Raw genomic sequence first — 26,659 nt, 5'->3', positions numbered from 1 at the left:
GACAAGGACTGTGCCCAACCTGATTAGCTTGTTTCTAACCCTGAACTTAGTATAGTGCCTGGAACATAGTAAGCTCTTAACAAGTGCCATTTAAAAAACAAAACAGAACAAAAACCAAACAGAGCCCAGCAGAGAAGTTCCAAAATAGGCAAGACAGGGCCTGGCTGAGAAATCCTATACTGGTTCTTGCTATCCAGGTTTGAGGGGCTCAGTTCCCTCATCTGTAAAATGGGGACTAAGACAGTGAGCACCATGTGGGAGAGGGACCTGATTAGCTTGTATCTACCCCAATGCGTAGAACAGTGCTTGACACATAGTAAGTGATTAAATACCATCATTATTATTCTTATTTATTAGAACAGGTGGGTTTAAGTGGTAAGACTGTACCTAGGGTTCTTAGCCTAAATTGGAGGGAAGAGGATTTTACAGATGAGGCACAGAGAAGTGAGGTGACTTTCATTCTTTCAATCGTATTTATTGAGCGCTTACTGTGTGCAGAGCTCTGTACTAAGCGCTTGGGAAGTACAAATCGGCAACGTATAGAGACGGTCCCGACCCAACAACGGGCTCACAGTCTAGAGACTTGTCCAAGGTCACACAGCAGTCTGGGATTAGAACTCAGGTCCAAGCCTATGCTCTTTCCACTAGGCCATACTGCTCCCCCCAGTTCTTCTCCCTCCTGTTTCCTGTGAGCCTTTCCTTAGCTCTCAGCTGGGCCCTCTTTAAACTTCCTGATGGCATCCTGCTCCTGGCATAAAGGGGCCAGACTTGGGGTTACGGGGCAGGCCCAAACTCCACCCCTCCTGTCTGTATGAGGCACTCCCACGTCTTGTTTTCCTTGCTGATCTTCCCTTTGACCCAGAGACCTCATCCAGGGTCACTGCAGGAGCCCCAGGGAGAGGAACCCTCACTTTGTCATGTTTCTTCAAAAACCTTTGGTCAAGGCATCCCCTGCTTTCTCCTCGGTACTTGGACGAGACGGTGATTTTAAAGGGATATAGTCAAGGTGACCAGTACCCAAATGGAACTCCCCCTCATCCGCCTAGTCCTAAGAAAAACAAATCTTTATGATCCTGAAGACTCTAAATTGAAGATTGTCCAACTGGGCTAAATCCCAGCTTATCAATGGGCAATCCATCAGAAACTAATCCTAAATTCTGGATTTGTTTGGGCTCCCAGCAGGTGCAGTGCACACCACTCTTTTCCTTGCCCTACTTTTTTCTATCTTGGGAGCACACTAGCTTCTGAAATGTACAAACATTCAACCAACAAGGGTCCGAACACCCCCAAAGTGACAAAATTGGATTGTGGCCTTGCATATTTCTGAGTCAGTCTAGGTTGCTGGCCATATTATTTCAAAGAACCATTACGATCTGCCTTTGCCCCGCTGAAATGAGACTCCCATCCCACCCCCACCCAGTAAAGAAATGGAGGAGAAACACAATTCCCCTGGAGATGGGACATTCATTCACATTCATCTACTAGTGACGGATATAGAATTCTTTCTCCTTTGGGCTACTCCTCAATTGCCAATAATAATAATTATGGTATTTGTTAAGCACTTACTATGCGCCATGCACTGAACTAAGAGCTGGGGTAAAGACAACCAAATCAGGTTGGATACAATCCCTGCCAGTCATTCAATCATATTTACTGAGCACTTACTGTGTGCAGAGCGCTGTACTAAGCACTTGGGAGAGTATAAAACAACAATAAACAGACACAATCCCTGCCCACAATCAGCTCACAGTCTAGAGGCACTCACAATCCCACGTGGGTCTCACAGCCTCAATCCCCATTTTACAGATGAGGGAACTGAGGCCCAGAGAAGTGAAATGACTTGCCTAAGGTCACAAAGCAGAGACACGTGGCAGAGTCAGGACTAGAACCAATGACCATCTGACTCCCATACCTGTGCTTTATCCCCACATTATGTGGAACTGACCATTTAACCCTAGTGTTAGTGGAGGTAGAAGTAGCAGCAGGGTGATTGAACACCCACTTGGCAAGACACACTGTACTTTTTGCTTGGGGACTACGAAACAACAAAGTGACCCATTCTGTCTCCACATGTAGCTTACACTCCCACAAGATGCAGTAAATTCCACTGGTATCCTACTAATGGACATTTCTTTTTTTGCAAACGACCTACGATCCATCTGTTTACAAGAAACGAAGAGATATATGTTAAAAATCAGAATGAAAGAGCCAAAGCCAACCTCAACCCTTAATCCCTGCATTTCTATGAATGACATGAGAATCTCGTTGCTTCAAAAGGATGTTCCCAAGGACAGAGACAATATTAGGGTGGTTTCGCAGGTCAGGTCTGTAAACAGAGAGAGTGCCCAGTAAATATTCAGTGTACGTACATTTGAATTATATATTATAGATTATCTATTCTTATTAATGTCTGTCTCACCCTCTAGACTATAAGCTTATTGTGGGCAGGGAACAAGTCTTCCACCTGCTGTATTGTAGTCTCCCAAGTGCTTAATATAGTACTCTGCACATAGTAAGCGCTCAATAAATACCCTTGATTCATTGATTGATTGTATAGCAATCTCCCAAGATCTAATGCCTGAAGGTAAATCATCAGCCAGTCACTGAATGCCGGCTTTAGGCAGTTCATCGTGGATGAATCCATTCCTCAACAGCTAGCCCCATCATGAACCCTAACCCTTATTCCTACCTTCACTCTAACTGGGACCCTGTGAGATTTTTTAGTGATTGAATTGCCAACTGGTTGACTTCGCTCTTTTTGGAAATGTCAACAAGTGGAACTTGTTGACCACTGGATTTTTTCTAATGAGTTAAAGGCAATGATGTTTACCCTGTGGCAGATTTCATCGCCTCTTTAAATTCTTTATATTCCCAGATTATTTATGATATGGAAGCTGATTCATCTCTCCTTTTAAGCATTGGCGGAAAGTGAAACCGTTCCTTCTAGCTTTAGGGCACACGACCTGGATTTCTGCTCCCGATGTTTTCCCCTCTGTTGAGGAGTTGAGTGAATCTGGGGTAGTAGGTAGGCGCTCTTTGATTTTTTTCAGTTAGCTTGGTTTGTAAAGCAAGCGTTATGGTCCAATCTGCAGTCAGCATAATTCCATTCCAAGAGACCTCCTAACCACAAAGGGCAGCATTCATTCTTACTTGAAATATGTTTCTTATTACACACTGCCATGACATACGTTGGTAAAATAGCCACATTGTGACAGAGATAATTGGGTGGTGTGTGGCCTTTCCCTCTGAAAATTTGCCACCTACGTTTGCGGAGATTTCTGGCATCCTGCTACTCTGACAGCTCCAGTTTCATTATGAGACCTGTTAGGAGGTGAAATGGTCTTAGTAATGCTTTCCACTTTCATTACTCAGCCAGATTGTGGAGTCTATCAATTATACCAGCATTGACAGTCGGGTGAATTAATTGGTGTGTTTGACAAGGACAGCTATTACCCTATGTTGTTCTGACAGCTGGTTTTGATATTAGAAATTTGTCAACCTTTCCCTTCACACAGGCAGCAGGATGAACGGTTGAGTGGATCGGGGTAGGACATTTCAAGATTTTCCTCCACAGCCTCAGAGGCACCTGATAACCTAACCCTTAAATAAAATCTTAGACATTCATAAAACAACAAGCCAACTGCACGCCAGGCTTCTGCGGCCATGTGATATACCGAACGGGCTGACAAATTGTTCAAGGAATCCGAAAAGTGTACTAATTTATGGCTCCTGGATGGAGTACCTTTCACTAATGACTTTCTAAGTGTCCTTCAGATGCCAGGCACACTTGTGACGCTCAAGTACATGGATTTTTCCTGAGGTTTAGTGGACTTTCCTCGGCCGGTATAAAATTGCAACCATCTTTAGTTGGAGGTCATACCTGTTTCAATTGCTGGTTAGTGGTCTCTGGATTTTTATTTTTATTATTATGGTATCTGTTAAGCACTTGTTATGTGTCAGACACTGTTCTAAGCTCTGGGATAGATACAAGTTAGTCAGGTCAGACTCAGTCCTTGTCCCACATGGGGCTCATGGTCTAAATAGGAAGGAGAACAGATATTTAATCTTCATTTTTCAATTGAGGAAACTGAGGCACAGAAAAGTTAAGTGACTGGTCCAAGGTCATTCAGCAACACCTTGGCAAAACTGGGGTTAGAACCCAGGTCCTCTGACTCCAGGCCTTGTGTTCTTTCCACTTGGCCATGCTGCACAATAAAAAACAGGAAGGAATGCCTGAATAGAGAGAGGTGTGGATCCTTCCAGACAAAAAAAAAGAGCTTAAACTGAGGGAAGCCTGAATGGTAAAAACTGTAAATGAACAGTCAAAACAAAAGTTGAAAATTAGAATAGCCTAATAGATATCAAAGCATTGTTATGCAAGTAAAACAAAGTATTCACAGTAGTTATGACAGCACTTTACAGAAGGCATATCGAATGAACAGCAGAACTATAAAGAAATGGAACTAAATTTTCCCAAAAGTGTTCTCTCCCAATGCTAAGTACAATGCTCTGCACATAGGACTACATAAACACTATTACTGCTACTATTTGACTATTGTGGTAGGAACTGAGATTCCATTCTCTAGATTCAAGATTGTACTGGCTTTCCATTTTTCCAGATCTGGAATAATGAGAACCAAAGATTCCTAAGCTCTACCACTGACTCAAGGGAGACCTCAGACAAGCTGGGCCACTGCTCTGACCCTCACTGTCTCCGCCTATAAAATGGAGATTATTGTCCTTGCTCATCTCTATCTCCAGGGGTTATTGTGAGGTAACAAATACTAAAACATCTGGAAAAAGCTTGGAAGAAAGGTGCTACAAAAGGGCAAAGCGTGATTATCATTGCTCAGCGGTGCTGTGGGGAGTGGCAAGAGCACAGGTTTGGGGGGCAGAGGACACAGGTTCTAATCCCGCCTCTGCCACTTGTCCGCTGTGTGACTTTGGGCAAGTCGCTTAATTTCTCTGTGCCTGTTACCGCATCTGTAAAATGGGGATTAAGACAGTGAGTCCCATGTGGGACAACCTGATTACCTTTTATCTACCCTCAGCACTTTAGAACAGTGTTGGGCACTAAGTAAGCGCTTAACAAATTCCATAATTTTATTATTATTATTATTAAGGAATGGTGGTTGGGCAGGGGGAGGACAGCTTTGTGGAAGGAGCTGAGATGGGGTGGAAGCAGGGAAGCATCCAGCAGGAGAGTCTGATCCTCTAGACTGTAAACCCCCCATTGTGGGCAGGGAATGTTTCTATCAACTCTGTTATATTATACTCTCCCAAGTGCTCAGTACAGTACTCTTCACACAGTAAGAACTTAATAAATACCCCTGACTGAAGAGAGTTTAGGGATCGTCCCCAAAACTACTCTTCGTAAGCTCTCTACCGGGCTCTCAGTGGGATGGCTACTGAAGGGTGAGACTGCCCTGTTATCAGGAGCTTCTGATGACCAGTCAACTTTTTCGCTATATCACTCCAGAAGGTTTTGTTCCTCCCAAACAAAAGCTATACAACCATGACTTGATGCACGCAGGTCCAGAGATTAGCACTGACCAGCTCAGGAACAAGTCTTTCATTTCTCTCCGGTGGGGGGCTGGGAGGAACAAGCGCTGAAATATAAATATTACTCACGTTCCTGAAAATTAAGCACGCTAGAGTAAGGCAATTGAAGGGCCTTTAGAACAGTTAAGCAGAATGAAAAATAAAACCGATTCTCATTTCTATTTTCCAGGCAGCACATCCGTAATGGAGGTGACCCCATGAAAAGGTTAATTTCCAAAGCAACTGCTTCCGCAGCCGGCTAAGACCCTGGTCCTTCCCTGAGGAGGTGATTAACCACTGGCAGAGAGCGCAGGGAGGAGTTTCAGGAAGGCTGTCGGCTTCGGGTCCTCCCTTAACTGCTGTTCGTGCAGTTGTAATTAATCTCACTTCAGATTGCTCTGTTCCTCTTAATAAAGCAGCCCCGAGTTCCTCATCCCCCTTTTCCCTCCCCTCAACTCTCCAATGGCTTTCTCTGAGCCCAGAAGTTGCATGGCAAGGAGAGGCCCGAGATTATTTTGGAGAGGAAAAGGAATCAAAGGGAGGGCCGGAAAGGGGCAGAAGGCAGAGAAGGGAGAATGGAGGAATAACAATAATAATAATAATAATAATAATAATAATAGTATTTGTTAAGTGCCTACCATGTGTCAAACACTGTTCTTAATGCTGGTGTAGATGCAAGGTAATCAGGTTGCCCCATTTGGGGCTCACAGTCTTAATCCCCATTTTACAGATGAGGTAATGGGCACAGAGAAGTTAGGCGACTTGCCCAAGGTCACACAGCAGACAAGTGGCGGAGCTGGGATTAGGACCCACATCCTCTAACTCCCAAGTCCATGCTCTTGTCTCCAGGCTATGCTGCTTCTCAATAAATAAATACCCATTCCTACGTAGACTGTGAGCCCCACATGCGACGGGGACTGTGTCCGACCAGATTATCTTGTATCTACTCCAGTGCTTAGTACAGCGCTTGGCGCACAGTAAATGCTTAACAAATTATTAGAAGCTGAGGAAGGTCAAAAGGACTTGGGTCAGGCAGTCTGCCACAGAGAATGCCCCTTTTAGGTTCTTTTAAGAAAGCGCTTCAAAACCCTTTGGCAGCAGCAAGCAAAAACTTAAACCGGTTGGGTAGCTTTCAATTATTCACGCTGCCGGCTGCAGCAAGGGTTAGTGTTCTGGGATGCAGTTGACTTGTTGGGGACTCGTATTCTGAGCAAGCAAATGACATCTCTCCCCCGGAAGGAGGGCCCTCAGGAGTTTCAGAAAAACCAGAGTGCTGGAGTCTGGTCCCCCAGGGGATGGTGCCTGGAGGTTGTCAGTAAATAAAGGAACAAAATGCCAAACACAGAAAGGTCCCGCTCCTGTTTTTCTTTCACCCACCCTGGGTTGGAAACCCACCTCCTCTTTGTCTTCCTTGAAACTTGCCATTCAAGATCCCATGAGCAATACTGAGTCTCGAGGTTATTTTGACTTCAAAAGCAATGCCCTTTGCGGCTGAAATTTCCCCCGACTGTGGTTTTCTCATAATAATAATACTAATGGCATTTAGTAAGCGCTTACTATGTGCAAAGCACTGTTCTAAGCGCTGGGGAGGTAACAAGGTAATCAGGTTGTCCCTCGTGGGGCTCACAGTCTTAATCCCCATTTTACAGATGAGGTAACTGAGGCAAAGAGAAGTTAAGTGACTTGCCCAAAGTCACACAGCTGACAATTGGCGGAGCTGGGATTTGAACCCATGACTTCTGACTCCCAAGCCCAGACTCTTTCCACTGAGCCACGCTGCTTCTCATCTCCACAATGGTCGGGTGGAACATCCTAAACACCAGGTCACGTAGCAAATAGTAGTAGTCATCATCAATCGTATTTATTGAGTGCTTACTATGTGCAGAGCACTGTACTAAGCGCTTAAATAGTAGTAGTAATAGTAATAATAATAATAATAATAGTAATAGTAGTAATAGTGTTATTTAGCCCTTACTGTGTGAAGAGCATTGTATTAAGCACTGGGAGAGAATACACAGGAGGGAATGAGACACAATCCCTGGCCCTTGGGGGAGATCACAGTTTAAGTGGGAGGAAAGGACAGGAGACAGACACATCAGGAATGATTCATTCGTTCATTCAACTGTATTAATTGAGCACTTACTGTGTGCAGAGCACTATACTAAGCGCTTGGGAAAGTACAATACAGCAACAAAGAGTGGCAATCCCTGCCCACAGCGAGCTCACAGTCTAGAGTGGGGGATCGTGGAACATGGAGACACAGCACAGGCAAATACATAAATAAAAAACAAAACAGGTAGGCGAGCTGCGGCTTGAAAAGAAGGGTTTCAGGCTACTCGGGGCTCGGAGTTCGGTACACACCTGCAGCCAACAGTCTTCCTGGGGGTTTGTGGAGGGCTCAGGCTGTGAATGCACAGGGGAAGTTTTTATTCCTGGCCTGGCAAGCACAGTGAATGCTAGGACCAGGGACCTCAGTGACAGGATGGAAGGTGACAGTTACAACAGATGCTTTTCTCAGCAGCAAAAGAGGGAGTCCAAATACCTACGGGAGCAGCTTTTATCCCTGGCCCAGTGGGCACAGAGCTTGCCAGGAGCAGAGACCACTGGGCACGGGAGGTGAGGTGGAATGTGGAATTTGTTATCACAGGAAATTGAGTAGGCAGAAAATAGGCTAAGATCATTCATAAGTAGGAGCATGACCTAGTGACAAAGAAGCAGCATGGCTTAGTGGATAAAGAACAGGGCCGGGAGTCAGAAAGACTTGTGTTCTAATCCCAGCTCTGCCACTTACCTGCTGTGTGACTTCGGGCAAGTCACTTCATTTATCTGTACAATGAGGATTAAGACTGTGAGCCCTGTGTGGAACATGGACAATGTCCAAATTGATTAGCTTGTATCTACCTCTGCGTTTAGTACAGTGCAGGCACTTAGTAAGAGCTTAAATGCCATAAAAAAAACTGTCCATTGAACACTTACACCTACCCTGTACAGAGATGGTACTAGATGTTTGGGAACATACAATAAAAGTAGAAAACGGTCCCTGCTCTCAAGGAGCTTTCAGCCTAGGGGAGGAGAAAGGTAGAGGAAGACTGTATGCAGATAATAGGAAGAAGAATAAATACATAGTTACAACTGGTAACAACAAAAGTAAGCCAACAAATGAACAGGATAAATCAATCGGTTATACCCACTTAGTACTAAGTGGGGCTGGTAGAATAATACAGGAGGAAGGCCTCCTGAAGGAGGTGGTTCTTTAGAAGGCCTTGAAATTGGAGAGAGAGGAGATTTGGAGGGGAGTGGAAGTTTCATGCAAAGGAAAGCGCTTAGTACAGTGCTCTGCACACAGTAAGCGCTCAATAAATATGATTGATTGATTGATTGATTGAAAGGGCATAAGCAATGAGTTGGAGACAGGAGATTGGAGAGGGAGGTACGCTTAGGAGGTTAATTTAGGGGAGCATATTATGAACCAGGCTGAAGTTGCTTGTCTAAGCTAAAAGAACATGAGCCAAGGACTCAGAGGAGCTGGATTCTAATCCTAGCTCCTCTATTTCCCTGCCATGGGATGTGGGCAATTCATGTAGTTTATCTTTGACTCTGTGCCCTCATCCGAAAAATGAGGATTCAATCCCTGTTCTCCCTCCTAATGAGATTATGAGCCCCATCTGGAATAGGGAACATGACCAGCCTGATTATAATAATAATAATGATGGCATTTGTTAAGCGCTTACTATGTGCCCAGCACTGTTCTAAGTGCTGGGGGAGAAACAAGGTTAACAGGTTGTCCCAAGCGGGGCTCACAGTCTTAATCCCCATTTTACAGATGAGGTAACTGTGGCACAGAGAAGTTAAGTGACTTGACCAAAGTCACACAGCTGACAATTGGTGGAGCCGGGATTTGAATCCATGACCTCTGACTCTAAAGCCCGTGCTCTTTCCACTGAGCCACACTGCTTCTCTTCAGCCATAAAACTGAAGAGAAAAAGGACAGAGATATTTACGACTTAGAGTATCACTGATTCTGGAAGATAAGAGGACTCAAATGTTGCCATATTCTGAGTTAAGAGGGGATAGTGGTGCTTTTGATTATCATGGGAGAATTAGGGGGAGGGGGAGGTTCAGTTTTTGCCATACTGAGTTTAAGGTAATGTGGAAATGTCCTGGAGGCAATGGGAAATGGGAAATGGTTAGGTAGTTTAGAGGTGGAGGCTGGTGAGGGAGATTTGGGAACAACCTAATAGAGGCTTCGGTCTCATGTGCCCATATGCCTCCGTGACATTTGGACAATTTAGACATTGTTGACCCCTCGCTTATCCTAGTTATGCTATCCAAGCTTTGTTTCTTACCAGTTATTTCCTTGTTTCCCTCCTAACACTTTGTCCACTCCTTCTCAGTCTCTCTTGCTGGCTTCACTTTTGTCTCCCGCTAACTATGAGTGACCCTCAAAGTTCTGTTTTGGATGATTTATCCTTCTCACTTTTCACTTACTTTGGATACTCATCAACTCCCGGAGCTTCATTTAACACTTCTATGTGGATGACTACCATCCGTAGCTTGACTGCCCAACCCCTCATCGCTTTGGAATCTCCCATGGAGATGTAGGGAAGGCATAAGGACAGTTTATGTCCCACATTAGGCTCACAGTGTTAATCTCCATTTTACAGATGTGGTCACTGAGGCACAGGGAAGTTAAGTGACCCGTCCGAGGTCACACAGCAGACAGGTGGTGGGGCCAGGATTAGAACCCAGGTTCTCTGACTTCCAAGTGTGTGCTCTTTCCACTAGGCCATGCTGCTACCTCTCCATCTAAATGGCTGTCACCCTGGTCCACCAGGAGCTGATTGTATCCTGGATTTTTTATTATTATTATTACTGTTATTATGCACGTAGTATCTGCTGAGCACTGTTCTAAGTGCTGGGCTACATACAATTGTACTTTTGCAAATGCTTAGTTCAGTGCTAGGTGCATGGAACCCATCAATCAATATTATTGATTGATTATAGCTCAGGACTCTGTGGAGTACATCCCAAACTGGTGAAGGAAGAGGAGAGAAAGAAGAAGAGAAGGACAAGGAAAAATAAAATGAGGCCTGCCAAGTGGAAAGAGTCAAAGACCTGGGTTCTAATCCTAACTCTGACACTAGCCTGCTGTGTGATAATACTACTACTACTAATAATAATAATTGTGGTATTTGTTAAGTGCTTAACTATGTGCCAGGTACTGTACTAAGCACTGGGATGGATACAAGCAAATTGAGTTGGACACAGTCCCTGTCCCATGTGGGCTCACAGGCTCTAATCCTATTTTCCAGATGAGGGAACTGAGGCCCAGAGAAGTGAAGTGACTTGGCCCAGGTCACACCGCCAATAAATAGTGGAGCCAGGATTAGAACCCATGACCTTTTGATTCCCACACCTGCTCTATCCACTAAACTATGCTGCTTCTTGGGCAAATTTCTGGGCCTCAGTTTTCTCAACTATAAATTGGGGATTAGATTTAGATCTATTATCCCTCCCCCTTAGACTGTGAGCCTAGTGTGGGCCAGATCCTGTGATCTGAGTGGGTAGGTGGTATCGATCTCAGTGCTTGACACAAAGTAATCACTGGACAAACACCACAATTACTATTATTAAGTTATTGAGGTGCAAAAGGGGAGGAAAAGGAAGAAGAGAAGGAGAAGGAGGAGGAAAAAGAAGTCTATGATGATGTTTTAGTTTGAGAATATTTCATTTTGCTCTCAGATGAAATACGTGAGTGGATTCCATTACATGTATTGGCACATGCATTTCATCTGAAAGCAGAGTGAAATATTTTCAAAGTAAAACAGGTTGCCTGGGTCTGTGAAGGGGAGGAGGGAAAGTTGAAATGAAAAAAACCCAAACATCATTTAATGAAGGCCCGGTTCTGCCTCGCAACCTTAATGTTACGCACAGTTCAAACAACTCTGCAAACCACAGTGACCTTTGATTAATTATGCTTGAACCCAGGACATCATTTCAAACTTAAATATTTTTAAAGGCTCACTGCCCAGTTGGAATGTTCCACTCGATTTAAACCCCAGCCCCAATCTCTAGCTGCCGCTCTGCCATTCTCACAGGTAAAGGGCCAAGCTCGAAAAAGGAAAACCTGTCTTCAAATAGAAGAAAATGAGGCAATGTTCATTAGAAAAATCCAATGAATCATAACTAAATCAGCGGCGGTATAAATACTAACTAACCTCAGGAGTAGACTTTCTTTTTTAAGATAGTGGTTGAAATATCCGTAGAAGATCATTTTTAAATGCTTTACTGTGCCTTAAAATAGCTACCCTGATTAAAAAAAAAGAACATAATTGAAAAATCCTTAGCTTATTTTTAATTTATAGTCCTTGAAAAAAAAATAAGTGGCTAGCCCAATCATTTATATGCCTGGACAAAGCAATACATCTATATAAAAGTACAGTGATATATTTCTGTTGCTAGTTTAATGTGCTGCTCCGTGCCCTGCATGTTCTGATTCATTGGAGAGTAGCAATCATGTCGACAGGAGCTGTTCTTCAGTTCCCATCAGCGACAACTAAAGGCCAATTCAAGGTTGTGGTGGGGTCATGAATCTAACGTAGTCACTGATAGAACAATTTCCCTTTCACATGACAGTGTCAGTGGGACACCCTGGGAATATACAGTGAGAATGGCTGCTGGTATCTCTATATCTTCTTCCTTTCTCTTTTGTTTCAGGTCTGGCATCCGCGGTTCGGACCAACTCGGCCCACTGGGGAATAGAGGGCTGGTCCAGAGAAGATTGATAAGGGAGAGACTGTCTAACGCCTCAAGAATTTGGAATAATCCTTGCCCCTGGGCAAACATGTTATCCTATGGCAGATTACAGGCAGGCCAGGATCGGTAGGAGCAGAGGTGGCTGCAGAAAGAGCCCCATGGTGTTTTAAGGACAGGAGCAGTTCAGGAGCCTCAGAAATGAGGGATTGGTGTTTCTCAGTTCTCAGTTCTCCGTGGTTTTCACATTGAATTTGAAGTGCTTTCTGGGTTCCCCGGTTGTGCTAGTTACCTGAGTTGGCTCCCTAAACCGCCATAATTCTCAAATCCGCCGCAGGGCCGCAGTGAGAAGCAGTGTGGACTGAGCACGGCCTTGGGAGTCAGGAGATGGGATTTAATTTCAGTTCCACCACTTGTCTGTTGTGTGACCTTGGGCAAGTCACTTAACTGCTCTGCTCCTCAGTTTCCTCATGTGTAAAATGGGGATTAAGGGCCCGGGCTTTGGAGTCAGAGGTCATGGGTTCAAGCCCCGGCTCCGCCAATTGTCAGCTGTGTGACCTTGGGCAAGTCACTTCTCTGGGCCTCAGGTACCTCATCTGTAAAATGGGTATTAAGACTGTGAGCCCCATGGGGGACAACCTGATCACCTTGCAACCTCCCAAGTGCTTAGAACAGTGCTTTGCACATAGTAAGCACTTAATGAATGCCATAATTTATTATTATTATTATTCCCTTTAGACTGTGAGCCCTGGGTGGGGAAAGGACAGGTTATTCTGTGTCTCCACACAGCATTTGGCAAAGTGTTTGGGAACAGAGTTAGCACTTGACAGATAGCACAATTACTGTTATTATTATTAGTTCTAGAGTAGGTGGGCACTCACCCCAATGGCATTCTAGGTGCTCTGCTAAGGAATAGGGAGCAAAGATTCTGCCACACAAACCCAGAGACCCTCCAACCCAGGGGTGAAAACAAGCGTCATCCATCACAACAGCCAAACCACTAAAGCGGGAATGTCTCAAAGCGGATGGTTGTTTTTGTTTTATTTTCCTCCTCGTCTGGGGGCTGGTACACCTGTCTGGGGCTTCTGGATGAGGAAGTTCAGGGTGGACTGCCCCTCCCTGATTTGGGAGCCCTGGTAGTTGTGGGTGTGAAGGAGAGAATCGGGCCCCGAGATGGCAACAGCCGCCTCCCAAGACCCAAATTCTGGACCCAGGCTGCCAGTCAGCCTCCAGAAGTGCCATTTGCTCCTGCCGGGAACTGGCAAGGCTCCGAGGTGGGGATGGAGGCAAAACTGGCCTTGCCATTGCATTCCCACTGCTCTATTGTTCAACTGGCACATTGCAGTCCTGGCCCCGGCCTGGGGATCTGTGGTTTTCCAACATCCTCCTTGGACCTGAATTTCACCTCCCCGAATTTCTCCATATCAGGGTATTACTTGCTTGCCACTGGTTTGAAATGCCTGTGTGTTCTAGTAAAAAAAGAAAAGTGTAACTTTCACCCCTGCTCCAACCAGGGCAGAAGCTTCACATAACTAATAGTAATAATAAATCATCATCATAGTAATGATAATAATAGCAGTGATATTTGTTAAGTGCTTACTATATGCCAAGTGTTGGAGTAGCAACAACTTAATCAGGTTGGCCGCAGTCCCTATCCTATATGGGACTCGGGATCTAAGTTGGAGGGAGAACAGGAATTATATCCCCATTTTGCAGAGGAGGAAATCTAGACACCGAAAAGTTAAGTGACTTGGCCAAGGTCACACCGCAGGCAAGGGGGTGAACTGGAAGGAGTTCAGGCCTGGGTACCTGTGGAGACCTCCAGCGTGTGGTGGGCGTTCTGTCCACACCCTTGCTTGAAGTGTTCCATCACTTTTATTAACGTGCCACAGAAACATTCACAACACCTTGGCTCTCTGGGACACGACTTTCTACCTAAGAACACGAAAGCAGCAGTACGATTCTATTGGCAGTATCTCTGACATTTTTTATTCTTTAAAATCATCCTCAGGAGAGAGGGTGTTACAGTCCCCATTTAAAGGTGGAGAAATAAGAAGCCCAGAGAGGTTGAGTGGCTAACCCAAGATCATACAGTGCTGGGATGAATCAGGACAGGAATCACGACCTCTGATTCCCAGTCCAATGTTCCATGACCTGCTCTACCCTGACTTTCCTGCCCCACCATGAGTGCCCCCCACCGTAAGCTATTTTTCCAGACTCCATCAAGACCAACGATAACAATAATGCAGACTTCTGACATGAACTTTTCTCACTGAGCTCTGGGCTCTCTCACAGCTCAGACAGCATTACCAAAGCCCACCTGGGAAACTGGAGAGATGAAGGAGGATGGAGACACACAGAAGATAATGCTTAAGTCAAGAGCTGCTGAGCTCAGAAAGTGGTTCCTGCCATGCATTTCCTTTGTTTAACCCACCAGTCTCTGATGGCAACTGGATTGGGAAAGCTGAGAAGTGGAGAGTATAGGACTCAAGATTCAGGATTCAATCCAGGATTCAATCCTGGAGTCAGGATTGAACAGTGGTATTTATTGAACATTTACTGTTTGCAGAGCCCTGTACTAAATGCTTGGGAGAGTACAATACAATTAGACTTGATCCCTCCTCACAAGGAGTTTACATTCTGCAGTGGGAGGCAGACATAAAAATCAGTTACAGACAGAGATAGGGGAAGTAGTAGAGCATAACAACATGTACCTAAGTGCTATGGGGCTGGGGTGGGTGAGTATCAAAGTCCTAAAGGGGGCCGCAGCTAAGTGTGTAGGCATTGGAGAGGGGAAGACCTGAGAGATCTGGGTTCTAATTCTGGTTCCATCATTTGCCTGCTGGGTGACACTGGGCAGTCACTTAACTTCTCTGCACCCCAGTTTCCTCATCTGTAAAATGGGGATTAAGACCATGAGCCCTATGTGGAACAGGGTCTGTTTTCAACCTGATTACTTTGTCTCTTCCCCAGCACTTACTACAGTGCCTGGCACATAGCAAGCTAGTAAGCACTTAACTAATATTGATTTTTTTAAAAATACCCGTTCTCCATCCTCTTTAGATTGTGAGTCCCATTTGGGTCAGGGGCTGTGTAAAATATGCTTATATTACATCTACCCTAGGGCTGAGTGCCATTCTTAGAACATAGTAAGCACTCCACAGATACTTAGAGAAGCAGTGTGGCTTAGTGGATAGAGCACAGGCCCGGGAGCCAGAAGAACCTGAGTTCTAATCCCTGCTCCATCACTTCTCTGCTTTGTGACCTTGGGCAAGTCACTTCATTTCTCTGGCCCCCAGTTTTCTCATCTGTAAAATGGGTATTTAGACTGTGACTTATTTCGACTAAATGGGTATTTAGACTTAGAGAAGCAGCGTGGCTCAGTGGCAAGAGCCTGGGCTTTGGAGTCAGAGGTCATGGGTTTAAATCCCGACTCCGACAATTGTCAGCTGTGTGACTTTGGGCAAGTCACTTCACTCCTCTGGGCCTCACTTCCCTCATCTGTAAAATGGGGATGAAAACTGTGAGTCCCACCATGGGACAAGCTGATCACCTTGTAACCTCCCCAGCGCTTAGAGCAGTGCTTTGCACATAGTAAGCGCTTAATATATGCCATCATCATTATTATTATTATGTAGTAAACGGACTGTGTCCAATCTGATTAGTCTGTATCTACCCCAGAGCTTAATGCAGTGACTGGAATATAGTAAACCCTGAACAAATAGCATTAAAATACTATTACTGATGTCCTTTTGTATTTGAACAAAAGTAAAGTGACCAAGTATGTGACAGTCTTAGCACCCACAGCTCCCCATACTCAGGTGGGATAGAATCAGTAAGAGCCCATGGAGAGAGTGCAAGGTGTGTTGTGGGCTGGTTTGAATCGCCAGATTGTCAACATCTTACACAGTTGCTTGGAGGAATTCCCAGTCACTCTCTCTTGTTCACTAAGTTTCAACTCCAGACTCATCTCACTCTCCGCAAAGGCAAGGAATCATTGATCTCGCCTCTTCTACTCTCTCTTGATGAGAATAGAGATCCTTTTGTGGCCATTGGAGAAATAAGCTTCTCCACTCTCCGGACCCACAAACAAGGTGTCTTGAAAATGAGGCAGGGAGCCAAGCTTCCCTGATATCAGACCAGAATTCAGAGAAAATGGAATCCACTGTTCTGCGCTTATGAACGGGAAGCGAGGAGGGGGTTGGTTTGGAAAGGCCAAATTTTCTGTGTCTCTCGGGAGCACTGGAATGTTTGCTTTTGGTGTGATGGTATCAACTGTCTCTGTGTGTTGTCAGGCAGTTCCCCACCGGCCCCCACCCCCAGCACCATAACTCAGGGCTGTCTGACTGTGTGCGTGCTCCAGGGTGAAGATTGGTGATTTTTTTTTCCCTCTTGCAGTTCAAGTTGATACTAATCAAACTCATTCCAGATAACATCTCAGCTTGCACTTGAGCTTAAAGGTGAAAGCACATTTCTTTATCCTCTTAGTAAGCACCACCCTAGTCACTCTCGTATAGATCAGGGAGGAAGGCAGCATTTCTGCAGTTTATTTCTCTTGATAGCTCTTGGAATATGTTTATCCTCTGTGGCAAGGAAAGGAGTCAAGTAATGTTTTCCAAACAGTTTACTGTTGGGTTCTGAAACAGTCCATGACATTAAAAAGTAGTTGAATCTGTGCTGGGTAAGCACGTTTTTGAAAGGTTTGTTTTTTCCACCCACCCCCCAGCCCCAGTTGAAATATCTATTATTGTCCCACAACTGCACAGAGTAAACATAAAGTGTACATCAAATGAATGACAGCAGGGATTGTTCTTGGTGTCCGCATAATCTTTTTAAATGGTATTTGTTAAGTGCTTATTATATGTCAGGCACCTTACTAAGTGCTTGGATAGATGCAAACTAATCAAGTTGGTCACAGTCCATATAGCACACGGGGCTCACAATCTTAATCCCCACTTTACGAAGGCTGTAACTGAAGCACAGAGAAGTGAAGTGACTTGCCCAAGGTCACACAGCAGACAAGTGGTGGAACTGTAATTAGAACCCGGGTCTTTATGAGTCCCAGCTCTATCCACTAGGCCAAGTTGCTTCTCAAACACTTCTGAAGTCATCTATCTCTAGTTGCTCTCCTCCGGAGCTCTGATTGATGGGTTGATTTCAGACTATTCCATGTTGCCTCTTTACCCCACTCTGAACCTTGGAAGATTGTAGACAACAAAGGCCCTGGCATATTGATAATGCTATGGAAAAAGGAAAACTGGATGATCTGGAGAAATGTATTTTTTTCACTTCCACCTGCTGATTAACATAGATGGATCTGAATAACCACACAGTGTGGAACAGAATTCATCTCCAGAGAGGAAAAGAATATGGACAGGGAATGTATCTGTTGTAGTCATATTGTATTCTCCCAAGTGCTTAGTACAGTGCTCAGCACATAGTACAGTAGTAAATAAATATGATTGACTGACTAATTGACAATAATAGTGGTATTTGATAGGCACATAGTTTGTGCCAAGCACTAGGATGGGTACAATATATGCAGATCAGAAATAGTCCCTATCCCAAATGAGGTTCACAGTCTAAAATGGAAGGAGGATGGATATTTGAGTTCCATTTTACAGATGAGGAAACCAAAGCACAGAGAAGACAAGTGACTGGTCCATGGTCACACAACAAGCAAGTGATAGAACCAGGATCTCTTAATTACAATGCTCTTTTTAGAAAAAATGTATTAAGCACTTAGTATGGGCCAGGCACTGTACTAAGCACTAGGGAAGATACAAGATAATCAGTTTGGACACAATCCCTACTCGACACAGGGCTCACAGTCTTAATCCCTGTTTTACAGATGAAGAAACTAAGGCACAGAGAAGACAAATGACTTGTCCACGATCATACAACGGGCAAACTGGTGGAGCGTGGAGTAGAACTAGGGTCTTTTAATGCTAGTCCTGTGCTCTTTTCTTTTCCTTTTTTAAATAGTATTTAAGTGCTTACTCGGTGCCAGGAAATATACTAAGCACTAGGGTAGATTCAAGATAATAAGGTTGAACCCAGTTCCTGTCCCACAACGGGCTCACAACCTTAATCCCCATTTTACACATAAGGTAACAGGCATACAGCATTTAAATGACTTGCCCAAAGTCACACAGCAGATGTGGCAGAGGCTGAATTAGAACCTGGGCCCTCTGATTCCCAAGCCTGTATTCTCTCCATTAGGCCAAGCTGTTCCCAAACTCTTTCCATTAGGCCATACCCTAAAAGTGAAAAAAAAAAATCCAACAGGTTTCTCATCATGAGTGATATTTATTGAGTGCTGTACTAAACTTCAGTATTGGTGGGAAGACACTGAATAAATCTAAATTGCAAAAGTTTACTAATAAAAGCAGATATGAGTAAGCATCCACAGGCTATTGCTATCAGATAATAGAGAAGGGGTGTGACCTATTGGAGAAACAGCATGGCTAATGAAAATCCTGCATGTCCTAATGGAAAGAGCCCAGGTCTGGGAATCAGAAGACCTGGGATCTAATCCCAGCTCTGCCTCTTTTTTTGCTGTGGGATCTTGGGCAAGTCATTTAACTTCTCTGGGCCTGAGTTTCCTTGTCCATAAATTGGGGACTACATCCTACTCCTTCCTTAGATCGGGAACCCTGTAAAACAGGGACTTTGTCCAACCCAGGTATCTTATATCTACTTGGGCTCTTTCTACAGTGCTTGGCATACAGTAAACACTTAAAAACCAATTTTAAAAAGCAAGCAAATGAATAAACAACAACAACAAAAAAGCAGACTATGGAGCAGACATGGCTTACCACACCTAAGTTAAATCTCACAGAAAAGACTCCATTCTCTATGTCCTCCGGACTGCAAACGCATTGTGAGCAGGGAATATGTCTGTTTGTTTTTATGCTGTACTCTCCCAAGCACTTAGTACAGTGCTCTGTACACAGTAAGCACTCAATAAATATGATTGAATTGAATGAATGACTTCCACGCTGATGTTTCCAGCAACATAAGTGTATCCCCTTACTATAAATTCCTCTTTTCTTGGGTTAGTAATGAGGTTCATTCATTCAATCACATTTATTGAGCACTTTCTGTGTGCAGAGCACTGTACTAAGCACTTGGGAAGTACAAAAGTCGGCAACATATAGAGACGGTCCCTACCCAACAATGGGGTCACAGTCTAGAAGGGGGAAGTTGCAAACCAACTTTAAGATACATGTGGGGCTTGAATGTTTTTTGGGTTTTCTTTTTTTTTTCCCTCAAATGAACTTGTGTTCTCTTCCAGGTGGGTGTGGTGTCACATCCCAGGCTTGCTGAAACCCATACATTTCCTCTTAACTGGAATAAGTTTTGAAAAAGGACAGTTTTCCAAAATTAAACATCTGCTTCTCATTCAATTTTGGAATTATACTGAGCTTTTGTCAAATAGGGAGAAGAAATTCAAAGCTCTCAAAGACAATCAGTCTATCAGTTAATTACAGGTATTTATCAAGCGCTTCCTGTATGCAGAGCACTGTACTAAGTGCCCTGGAGAGTACAATTCAATAAATTTGTAGACATAAACCCTGACCATCAGGAGTTTATAGACTAGAGAGGGAGGCAATAAAATAAATTACAGAGAAGGGAAATGGCAGAATGTAAGGATGTGTACTTAAGTGCTGTGGTGACAGGGTGGGGTGAATATCAAGTGCGTAAGGGAAAATGTACTAATTCCTGGTGGACTTCTATTCTAATCTATTCTATTTATTTTATTTTTATTTTATTTTGTTAGTACGTTTGGTTTTGTTCTCTGTCTCCCCCTTTTAGACTGTGAGCCCACTGTTGGGTAGGGACTGTCTCTATATGTTGCCAATTTGTACTTCCCAAGCGCTTAGTACAGTGCTCTGCTCATAGTAAGCACTCAATAAATACGATTGATGGTGATGATGACTTACAGATTGGGCAAGTTTTAAACAGCCAGACCCCTCCTCATCTCATTCATTATCACAATTCAACTACAGATGATGGTACAATAATCTCCACATCAATCAATTGTATTTACTGAGCAGTTACAGTGTGCAAACCACTGTACTAAGTGCTTAGGAGAGTACCACATCATCCTCCTTGCTGACCTCCTAGCTCTCCCCACTCCAGTCCATACTTCACTCAGCTGCCTGGATCATGTTTTTTTATGAAAACCATTCAGGACACGTCACCCCTGTTCCTCAAAAGACTCCAGTGGTTGCCCATCCACCTCCATATCAAACAAAAACTCCTCACCATTGGTTTTAAAATGCTCCATTACCTTGCTCCCTCCCAACTCACCTCGCTTCTCTCCTACAATCCAGCTCACACACTTCACTCCTCTAGTGCTAACCTTTTCACTGTGCCTCGATGTCACCCATCTCGCCGCCAACCCCTAGCCCACGTCCTGCCTCTGGCCTCAAATCCAACAGACAATGACTCTCCCCTGCTTCAAAACCTTACCGAAGGCACATCTCCTCCAAGAGGCCTTCCCGGAGTAAGCTCCACTTTTCCTCATCTCCCACTCCCTTCTGCATCACGCGGAATTGCTCCCTTTGCTTTTCTCCCCTCCCTGCTCCGCAGTGCGGCTCAGTGGAAAGAGCCCAGGCTTGGGAGTCAGAGGTCATGGGTTCTAATCCCAGCGCTGTCACCTGTCTGCTGTGTGACCTAGGGCAAATCATCTCCCTCATCTGTAAAATGGAGATTAAAACTGTGAGCCCCATGTGGGACAACCTGATGACCTTCTATCTACCCCAGCGCTTAGACAGTGTTTGGTACGTAGTAAGCGTTTAACAAATATCATTATTATTATTACAGATCTGTAATTGTTTGTGTGTATTGATGCCTGTCTCCCCCCAGCTTGCCCAGACTTCAAGCTCTTTGTGGGCAGGGAATGTCACTGTTTATTGTTGTATTGTACTTTCCCAAGCGCTTAGTATGGCGCACTGCATACAGTAAGCGCTCAAATACGATTGAATGAATAAAATATAACTGAGTCGGTGGACACATCCCCTGTCCACAATGAGTTTACAGTATAAATAAAATGAATTACGGATATGTATATAGGTGTGGTGGGAGCAGTGAATAAAAAGTGCAAATCCAAGTACAAAAGCAATGCAGTAGAGAGTGGGAGAAGAGGAAATGAGAATTTAGTCGGGGCAGGTCTTGTGGAGGCCTTTCTTGAAAAAGGATAAAGCCTTGGTCTCACCTGGTTTAGCCAATCTTCAATCCAGAAGCACCAGCATGTGAGGTGCCATCTGATTCTGTAACCCTTCCAAGCCCCCTAATCTAAGGCTAAAGTAACAGGGTAATACTACTAATAATAATTGTGGTATTTGTTAAGCGCTTACTGTGTGACAAGCACCGTTCTAAGCGCTGGAGTAAATACAAGGTAATCAGGTTGGACACAGTCCATGTTCCACATGGGGCTTACATTCTTAAGCAGAATGGCTTAGTGGATAGAGAGTGGGCCTGGGAGTAAGAAGGTCATGGGTTCTAATTCCGGCTCTGCCACATGTCTGCTGTGTGACCCCAAGGGGATTAAGGGATTAAAATGGGGATTAAGCCTGTGAGCCCCACGTGGGACAACCTGATTACCTTGTATTTACCCCAGTGTTTAGAACAGTGCTTGGCACATAGTCAGCACTTAATAAATACCATTATTATTTTTATTATTGTCATTAATCTCCATTTTACAGATGAGGTAACAGGCACAGAGAAGTTAAGTCACTTGCCCAAGGTCACACAGCAAACAGGTGTCAGAGTCAAGATTAGAACCCACATCTTCTGACTCCCAGTGCTCTTTCCATTAGGCCACACTGCTTCCCACTTTCAGGACTCTGACCCCTGCATGGATTTTAGATATTTCAACCTCCCAGTGAAAAATCTAGAACTTCAAACACATAGGAAAAAAATAGATAGTTGTATAGTCCTGAAAGCGCCAGCCATCTTGCGGAAGATTGTACAAGTTAAAGAAGGACTTTTGCCCTGTCCGTACAGTGTATTCTTCTAGAAACAAATTCAGCTGTGCACGACAATTGTCATTGTCTGTGAATGTACTGGGCACACAATCTTTGCAGCAGTCCAGTTAGTCATTTAGAAAATACAGACACATCTTACTCTGAAAACTCTGGATGCTCATTTCCAGAATTGGAGATTTACTCACTTTAGGGATTCATTTAGCTGGGATAATAATAATAATAATTATTAATAATAATAACAATAATGGTATGTGTTAAGTGCTTACTTATGAGCCAAGCACTGTACTAAGCACTGGGGTGGATACAGCTGGATCCAGTCCTTGTCCCACATGGGGCTCACATTCTCAATCCCAATTTTACAGATATGATAACTGAGGACCAGAGAAGTGAAGTGACTTGCCAAAGTCAAACAGTAGTGGCAGAGCGAGATTAGAACCCATGACCTTCTGACTGCCAGGCCCACGCTCTGTGAATTCCACAAGGATTCCTGATCTGGGGCCCAAAGAAATATCACTTCCAGTAGTAACGACAGCTCCAATCCTGTTAGTAAGATCATGGGAACCTAAATGAAAGGGTCGCAAAAACAAAATGGTGTTCATATTACCCGAAGATGAACCAATCCCCACTCATTACATGGTGGTTAACTTCTGAGATGTAAAGAAAATATTCCAACTGCAGAGAACATCACCAAAGGATCATAGCCTTCTGTTTAATTAAATGAAGGAGGTTGAGGAATGATTGATTATGAACAAGGTATTGTTTTACAGCTTTAAGACCCTGAAGCAATATCAAAATGAATATTTGTCAGGAAGTGAGGGATCCTGGGGACCCGTCTGATAGGGAATGAGTGAATGGTAAGGTGAAACTGATGTCTATACTCTGCTTCTTTTTCCTTGCCATCCATGTTTAAACCTCTGAATGGGAGAAGGTTTGACGTTTTACCTAGAGTCAGGGCCTTATGTGCCATAACGTAAGGGGGATGAGGTGATGGAATGGGGTGGCATTTTAATAACTGAAATGGCAATTAAAGACCCATTTCTGCTGTCTCTTTCTTTTCCCCAGTTTCAAGGGACAGGTCTCTCTCACTCATTCACATCTGCAAACTTGTGTGGCCATTTAACCAGGTTGATATCAAGCAGTCCAGCTCTCAGCCGGATCCTACCCTGTAGAGTCCTGATATGGCATTGGATGCCTCAATCCCCAGTATTTTGTTTTAAGCATCCAGCTTCCTCCTGCCTTGCCTTCCTTTGCTGAATCCAGCAGCACTTAAGCCATGTTTATGGGAACCTGGGAGAGAAAAAACATCCACTCTATAGTGAGGGAGGAGCTAGGGATCTCTGTCGAGAACTTCCACAAAAGGTTCTGTATAATACGGCATTTGTGAGGCACTTACTGTGTACCAAGCACTAGGGGAGATACAATTTATGCAGATCAGATAGGTCTTTATCTAATAGGAAGGTCACAGTCTTAGCGGGAGTGAAAACAGGTATATTATCCCCATTTCAAAGATGAAGAAACTGAGTCAGAGAAGGTGAAATGACTTGGCCAAGTTCCCTCATCAGTTGACAGAGCCAGGACTAGCACTCAGATCTACTGTTCTATGCACTTCCAAATCCTCATAACACATGGAAACGTACCAAATACCTGCTTCCTCTTTTGATAAAGGAACCTAGGACTGCCATCTCTCTGGAGTGTAAGGAACTTAGAAATTGGAAAGCTAGAAGAAATTGAAAATGTGGAACAGGACTTTTAAACCCACCCTTAGCAACTTGGTACTTTATTTTCAGAAGCCAAAAATTTCAGAAGCCCTAAATCTACGTTTGCAGTGTTTTAGAGGGCTAGAAAATTCAATTTTTCTAAATGTACAAAGTGAATGGTCCAGAGAAGATGCACTGAAGAAGCCAGGTGAACAACCCAGGGCCTTATGTTGACCCACAAACCATTTTTGCTAAAAACCATGGCATTCCTGGAGAAACATTTCTCTGTGCACTTTCAGAGAAGGCAGAATAAATTTAAATGCAGCTGCTTATTGATTTATTCTCTTTGTTCTGGACATGTCTTTTTATTAAAGAAAGCAGATATTCAATAGTGTTAACTAGTAATGGGAATTGACTTTTCACTAATTGCATAGACCTTGGCATTAATACACTTTAATGGAAACTGGGCCCCGTGTCCTCCAGATCAATCCTGAAGTTTTTTTGTAACTCGGTAGGGTCAAAGGAGACTAACAACATTGTAACTAAATGAGACATTTTTTATTTTCCCTGATCCATCAAAGGAATAGGATGGGGACCTTTCCCTCCAGGTCTTCAAAAAGAAGTTGTTTTTTTCTGAATAGGAAGGCATTTAGAGGAGTGGGAGAAAACAAACTCACACTGGGGAAGCTGAGGTGCTTGGGGGGGCAAAAAATTGATCTTTCAAAGTGGGACCGACAGCAACAATAACCACACAGCACTGAGTGTTGTCCCACTTAAGGTCAGGGATCTCTGAGGAGACACTTTCCAGCTCCTTGTCCTTCTCCCAGCATAGCTGGGATCAAGCCCTATCTTTTTTTTTTAAAAAAATGGTATTTTTTAAATGCTTACTATGTGCCAGGTAGTGTCCTGAGCACAGGGGTAGACAGAACTAATTAGGTTGGACACAGTCCATGTCCCACATGGGGTTCACTGTCTTAATGCCCATTTTATAGATCAGATAAATGAGGCACAGAAAAGTGAAGTGACTTCTCAAAGGTCACCCAGCACACCAGTGATGGAGCCAGGATTAGAACCCAGGTCCTTCGGACTTCCAGGCCCTTGGAGAGAATTGGAAAGAAACTCCAGAGGCTTCCAGAATTGGAAAGTGTTCTGGACCTGGTTCTGCAGTCATGAAAAACCGATGGCCTTGAGCTGGAGTTCTTCATTCTGTCTTCTTTGATGAGGACAGAGGCAATCTCTCTGACCCAATCTGACCCCAATTACCTGGACTTTTTACATTAAGAAACCATAGAAAAGGCAAGAGTCCCATCTGTCACCACCATCTTTAGCAGAGATGTATCATCCTGTAGCTGGCACTGACCTAGGTTGCACGGGGACTCTAAGAGACCTAAGAAAACTAAGTTCTCTGAATTTTTGTAGCCACTACATTGAACCAAATGACCAACTCCATTTTAGCTTATTTCAAGATGATTTCCAGACCCTGTGAGTTGGAGGTAATGAAGCAGGATTTTCCTTTTCAGTATCTCTCTTCTCCATCCACAGTCCCCATGTCCCTTCTCCCATTCCAGCTTCTTACCTTCCCTCAGTGAGTTACCAACCTATTCTGACTACACCAAAGTGAAATTCCCACCTCCATTAGTTAGCCAATCGTATTTATTGAGAGCTTACTGTGTGCAAAGCACTAAGCACTGTACTAAGTGCTTGGGAGAGAACAATATAAGAATAAACTGACACATTCCCGGCCCACAGTGAGCTTCAGGGCAAATTCACTCAATCCTTCTGTCCCGACCATTCCTCCTGTCCGTCTGTTGGAACTGCACAAAAACTGAGGTCAAAATTCTGATTCTTAACAATGCTTTTTTGCTCTTGGGTCCTCGCTTTCCCCAGTCATCCAATGCCATTTTCTAAGCTCCTTTCCCCACAGCTAGAGAAGCAGCACGGCTCAGTGAAAAGAGCACGGGTTTTGGAGTCAGATGTCATGGGTTCAAATCCCAGCTCCGCCACTTGTCAGCTGGGTGAATTTGGGCAAGTCACAACTTCTCTGGGCCTCAGTTTTCCCTCACCTGTACAATAGGGATTAAGACTGTGAGTCCCCCGTGGGACAACCTCATCACCTTGTAACCTCCCCAGCGCTTAGAACAGTGTTTTGCACATAGTAAGTGCTTAATAAATGCTATCATTATTATTATTATTACTCTTTTTGGGGAGACAGCAGAAGCCGGCAGGCATTTTGGAATTGGCAACCCATGATGTTCCTGGGGGATCTTCAACCAGACTGCCAACCTGAATCCTTTTTGGTGGCAAGAAAGTACCCTCCCAATTGCTAGCTCAGACCAGTCTCTAATTTGATCCTAAAGGCATTTGGTTAAGCTCAAATGCGCTAAGCTTACGCAGAGAGCTTGGCGGATTCTGCGGTAATTGGTTTTTCTCAGTAGTTTGCAGCTGATGCCCAGCTTGGACAAATGAGAATTCAAACTACAGCTCAGTTTGCAGAAAACTCCCCATCAGCAGTTTAGGTCTGTGACCATTTCAGAGCTTGTTATGTTATTGGCAATAAAAGGCGACTAATATACTGTTAATTAATATCTCATCCTACAGCTAATTTATCACATTATTAATCAGAGTGATAAAGCCCGAGAAGGCACCGCTTACCTACAGTCTTTTCATCTCTTT

Source organism: Tachyglossus aculeatus, chromosome 22, assembly GCF_015852505.1.
Source record: "Tachyglossus aculeatus isolate mTacAcu1 chromosome 22, mTacAcu1.pri, whole genome shotgun sequence".
Lineage (NCBI taxonomy): Eukaryota > Metazoa > Chordata > Mammalia > Monotremata > Tachyglossidae > Tachyglossus > Tachyglossus aculeatus.
The sequence above is the reverse complement of the archived record's forward strand: the minus strand, read 5'-3'. Positions refer to the sequence as shown.